The sequence below is a fragment of the Mytilus galloprovincialis genome, chromosome 3 (assembly GCF_965363235.1).
Source record: "Mytilus galloprovincialis chromosome 3, xbMytGall1.hap1.1, whole genome shotgun sequence".
Classification (NCBI taxonomy): Eukaryota; Metazoa; Mollusca; class Bivalvia; order Mytilida; family Mytilidae; genus Mytilus; species Mytilus galloprovincialis.
In genome coordinates this window covers 109506466-109512340 of record NC_134840.1, presented here as the reverse complement: position 1 = coordinate 109512340, position 5875 = coordinate 109506466, and the positions used below count along the sequence as shown (strand labels likewise).

The 5875-nt window shown below is 35.2% G+C and overlaps 1 pseudogene; it reads left to right on the top strand.

Moving 5' to 3' along the window:
- The first annotated feature begins 303 nt into the window (after nucleotides 1-303).
- Nucleotides 304-4039, top strand: LOC143069755 (uncharacterized; annotated as a pseudogene).
- The last annotated feature ends 1836 nt before the right edge of the window (nucleotides 4040-5875 follow it).

Below are 5875 nucleotides of genomic sequence, written 5' to 3'. Positions count from 1 at the left end.
TCAAATATTATGTGGCAACTTTACTACAGATGAAGGAATATTTCTTATGGAAGCGCATATGGTACACCCCTTGTAAAGTTATTTTGTTGCTAATAAGTCGGAATTATTAGTCAAGTTGTGTGTTATAAGCTGGAATCTTATCATCAAGTTGAAGTCAAGTTGTCGGCATGATGTAGAAAAATTGTTTTACAATGTCGACTTGCTGATATAAATATAATGGCATAGTAATAAGAAGTCGACACGTTGAATTCAACTTATTAATTGATTAAGTCGACAACTTGTTTTTTTTTATATTAAATCATCATGTTGAAGTCAACTTGTCGGAATGATGTAGATAAAGTTTTTATTACAATGTCGACTTGCTAATATAAATGTAAATGACATAAAATAAGAAGTCGACTTGTTTATTAATTAAGTCAACTTGCTTATTTGATGTTAACTTTATTCGTTCTCACGGTCAGATTCCCACGGTCCGTATTTTACTTCCTGTGCTGACACATTAAAGATGGAGATCGACAGCAACAACATCAGCGGGAGCAGTGGAAACGAGTCATAAGTAAGTTTATATTTGTTTTCTTTGGAGACTTAGCGTTATATTTTAATATGAAGCAATACTGAACACAAAATGAAAAAGATCATAGGGAGAAAAAACGTTATTGTTTGAATGAAAGGGCATTGACAAGTTACAGTTTAACGTGACCTGTGATAAGATCTAGAGTAAGACGTCTGCTATTATTAAAGATATATTCTACTTAAAGGGTTTCACCCCTCTCCCCACCATCCCATCACAAGTACACTACCCGTTCTGTACGACTGTCAATGAAAAATGGAAAAAAACTGAATGGTCCCTCCCTTTCGCCTTTCAGAGTCCTTTGTAGATCAATCTCCATGACTCATTTAATTCATAACAGCTAAGCAAAAAAAAATTAGTAATCTAAACAAATAATTTGATTCACAACTAGCAGGGTGGATCTTGTCATTTATAAGGGTTGGGTATGGGGATCCTAGCCCACGATAAAGGGGAGTTCCAACTATATGTCCCCATTCAATTGCATTGATCTTCCAAATAAATGTAAAAAAGGGTTCCAACCCCGGACCCCCTGGATTCGCCACTAATGCCAGGTAGAAAAGCATGATGCGAAACGAAATATGTGTTCACTTTATTTTGATATTGACCGATTAGAAGATTTTGCTATTCATTAAACATTTCAATTGAAGAAATATCGTCTATTTCAGCTGCTTGGTCACCTGCCCGTCTAATAAATGGTCAAAGACTATGGAATCAAGCAATATTTTAAAGGTAATGTTGAAAGTAAAACAAAGAAATATGTTGCTGACATCGAACATCAAATCAACACACTTTGGCTTAAAAACAAACAAAATTTGTCAAAACTTTCTTGTATAGTTTTTATAATGTTTTTCTTCATTTAGACTAATCAGCTCCATCTTCGTGGAAAGTATGAAAAAGGTTTAATACTGTATTGTGATTTATTTTTTGTAAAAACTGCACCTTAAACGGCCAAAAATTACAAAAAATAAAGGATTACCAAAATAGGAAAAATGAGCACACATTTACACGGCTCTAGCGAAAAATATAGTGAACCATGATATAAAGTTTTCTTCATATTTTGTCTAGCATGCGCAGTAAAAGCGAGACATGTAGGTACGGTTTTACAGGCGACGGTGAATATATGGCGTTAACATTGCAACCAAGTTTGCTGTTCATGTCTTTATCTCGTGAAGCATAACGAGTAAGGTTCTTATATTTAGGATGCAGATTTCCTACATATTGTTCTTGCCAGTCAGTCATGTGCCATTTATCTTTGACCTATTTTAAATGCTTGAATGACCCTGAAGAACTCTAATAGTCAATTTTGCAACCGAGTTTACTGCTTAAGTCCATATCTCAAGAAATAGAAGTCTAAGGTTGATAATATTTGGCATTAACGTCTCCAACTACAAGGGGATGATAGTCTGAAGTGTAATTTTAGCTTTGACTTAGGTTGATGATATTAGACAAGGAGGTTCCCCACTACCAGGGGATGTCATTTTGATACCTGTAATTTGATCTTGGCCTTGTTTTTATGGTTGATTGACTTTGACAATATGCGACCAAATTTTATAAATTAGTCAATGATTGATAAAGAACTAGATATCATGTTTAAGGAGGCATGATGTTACAACAAATTTAGCAAAAATTGAAACATATTTTTTTCATAACAAATTTTATTCATTAGGTACACTATTCGTTGTTTCTTTAAAATATGGTACAAAAATCAACCAAACAAAATAAATTCGTTTAGGCATCAGATGACTTTTAAAATGTTTATTCGATTGCAATATGCTGGAAGAAGATATGTCCTCTTGTTTGAAAATGAAAACATGTTCAAATGTAAAAATATCATATGCTTATACCTGATACCTATAACGGGTAAATTTAAAAATGAAATATGTTATAAATATCGCCATGAAGATTTATTTCGGATTGTCAAAACTTACTTGTATTTTTCCATTTCGTATTCCATTAAATGTGAAGGCGCAGCGCATTTCCTAGTAGTTTTATAGTAAGCTGATGACGTCACAGTGAACACCCTATTTAGATATCAAGCCAATCGGATTTTTCATTTTATCATCACATCATACGTGTAATTTCTATCTTTATGTTTCAGTTACTCTGTTGTATCCTTTGTGTTGCTGATCATGACGTTACAGGAATACCTTACCCAGGCGATGATGCTTCTGTGCCTGAACTAGTCCAATACTATCATCAATTATGCTACACGTCCCTTCAAATATGTGGATTTCTCTTGTTTGTTCACGGAACATTCATGAGTTGTTCCATGTTAAAAAGACTTAAGAGAAGATTAAATATCAGACGGCGTAACAACCAGTCGCCATTACCTACAGTTGTAAGGACAATCCTGGCTTTACACCGTAATGGCCTGTCTAATGTTGGATACAGGTATATGTGGAGGACTCTGAACATAGGCTTTGGACTTTGCGTCACACAATCAAGAGTAAGGCTTTGCTTAAGAACAATAGACCAACAGGGTGTACTTAACAGATCGCATCGAGTTCTTCGAAGGAGAGTGTACTACAATAGAGGACCAAACTTTCTGATTCATGTCGATGGTTACGATAAATTAAAACCCTACGGCATAGCTATACATGGGGCAATCGATGGATACTCTCGTTACTTTTATGGTTGATAGCAAGTCCCTCCAACAATAACCCCAGATATGTCGGTTACTGGTATCTTAATTGGATCAAACAAAGAAAGATGCTTCCAAGGGTTGTTCGATCGGATGCAGGAACAGAAAACGTCATAATGAGGGATTTACAAAGATCGTTGCGACATAATCAAAACGATGAAATGTCGGGACAAAATTCTTTTCTCGTCGGCAGATCTGTTGCAAATCAAAGAATAGAAAGGCTTTGGGGTACACTAAAAACGAGTTTCACCCAGTTTTGGAGAAACCGTTTCCAGGATTTCCAAGACACTGGACTTCTTAATGTATCGTGTCCAGTACATAAAGAATGTGATCGATTTTGTTTCCTCTCCGTTATCCAACATCAATTGGACATGTTTGCTGAGAACTGGAACTCACATAGAATAAGAAGACAACGTGCTGAAGTTGTAACACCAAGTGGTATTCCAAATATGTTATACTATCAGCCAGAGATCTTTGGTGGAAGAGACTGTTCATTTCCTTTACCATGTAACTTACAAACAATTGACAATCTCATAGAGGAATATACAGAGAACTTTCCAGAGCATGGCTGTAGCAATGAATTTATTAACATTGTCGAGTTGCTTACTGGAAACAGACGAGATCAGTTTCCCATCATCACATCATACGATGACGCAGAGCTATTGTTTCGGACATTGATTGCTGCCTTACCGAATTGAACATTTGCTATACATTTTTTATACAATAATGATTTTGCATAAACATTTTTTTAGAAATTAATTATATATATAATATAAGTAGGTTTGATATTTGGTTTTACCATACAAGAATTAAATCAAACAAAATTACTAGGAGTTACTATATACTGTTTCTTGGTCTAGATTTTTTGTTGTTGATTATGGTAAATATAAAAGAAAATACTCTCTACGCCTAGTGCAGCATGATACGATCACATTTATCAAGGGAACAAACAGTAGGGCAAGTGTTGACACAAAGCTCATGTCTGATTTGTAACGCCTGGTCTCGGCACAAAAAAGTTTGCCAATGGGATATGATATTCCTATGTTGATCGCATTCGTTTGAATGGTTTTGTTTCTACTTTCTTGTACTCAAGGATCTAGTTTAATGACAAACTTTTTGCGCCAATACTTTAGGATATGAAACAAAAGACTATTAAGAGGCTGTATCGCTCACATCAACCGTGGCTACATAAGCCAGCCCAATTTAGACCCCGATATAATAGGTATGTTCCCCGTTATTGCCCATCAAGGATGGATATAGCACTGCTTGAAAAGTGTTCATACAAAAACAAATGTTATCAAGTTTGGTCTCAGTAGTTTTGTTTAAGATCTTTGATCCCCCTGGCCCTCAGCTCAGGGTCCAATGTTAAACTATGTTGTTAGTAATTCCTGAAATCTTGGGTTATAGTCTTGAACCTACCAGACATAGTTTGCCTGTGCATTTTAAAAGATCATTGTGACCAAGTTTCATTGTAATTTGCACTGTACTTTTAGAAAATATCTTTCAATAAATTTCGCCATATGGTATAATCTCAACTACGTTCGTCACTGGCAATCAAGTTGGATTGTACCCTGTCCTGCCGAATACAATTTTGCTAGAAGGCCATCCAATGATAAGTTTTGCTTCAATTTGCTTAGTAGTTTCTAAGTAGAAGATCTTTCTGTGCATTTCCAAATAAGATGCACTTACACTACGTTTTCCGCGGGCGGCCATCTACGATTGGAGACATACCTGACAGATATATTTATTGTAAGGATTTACTAGTAGTTTGTTTGCAATTAGTTCTATAAATTCTGTGTAAAAATGTGCTCCGTAGAGCATAGCAAGTAACGACCGTATAAAGGGTACATTTGGGTAAGTGTTGACACAAAGTAAATGTAGACATATTAAATTGCTAGACTCCATCCAATTCAATCGCCCCGAAAGGGCCAATCACATCTCTAGACCCGATTTGGGCCTCTTGTTTGTTGGAAACGATAAACTAAAAACTCAAAAAATTAAGTAAAACACAATGTATGAAATCTACAAAATAAAAATATAAATCTATAAAGTATACACATGTCGAACAACATTTTTCGTTTCATCAAGTTGAAGCATTTTCAGTCTAGATCCTTTTTGGTACTCTTCTTTTTCAAAACCGCCAACAAATTACATAATCCATTAAAATACCTTCATATGATTTCTGTTCCAAACATCTTCATCAAAATCGGACAAAAAAAAATTGATTTCAAATTTGTTCTTGGTTCACCCCTTTTGGCCTTGTGTTTCTCAAAAACGGTAACTTCAACATCAAATATTTAAAACTATCTCCTACAGGGTCCAATGTGAAATCGTTGTTCCCCTCGGAGGCCTTGGATCAAACCAAAACCGGCCGAAAACAATTTGCAAAGGGAACTAGGTTTTGTTCCAATTGGTTGTTTTGAGCAACTGTTTAACTATGTTCCCGCTATGCCAGATCGTTTAAAAAGAATCAATACAAGAACCAATGTAAACAAGTTTGGTTCCAATTGACCTATAATTGTTAATGTTTGTGTTATTTTGGTCTTTTGTGGATAGTTGTCTCATTGGCAATCATACCACATCTTCTTTTTTATAAGTAAGTTCAGAGAAGATATTTGAATGCATTTCATACAAGTGTGGCAGTTAGTAGATAGATATAGGAA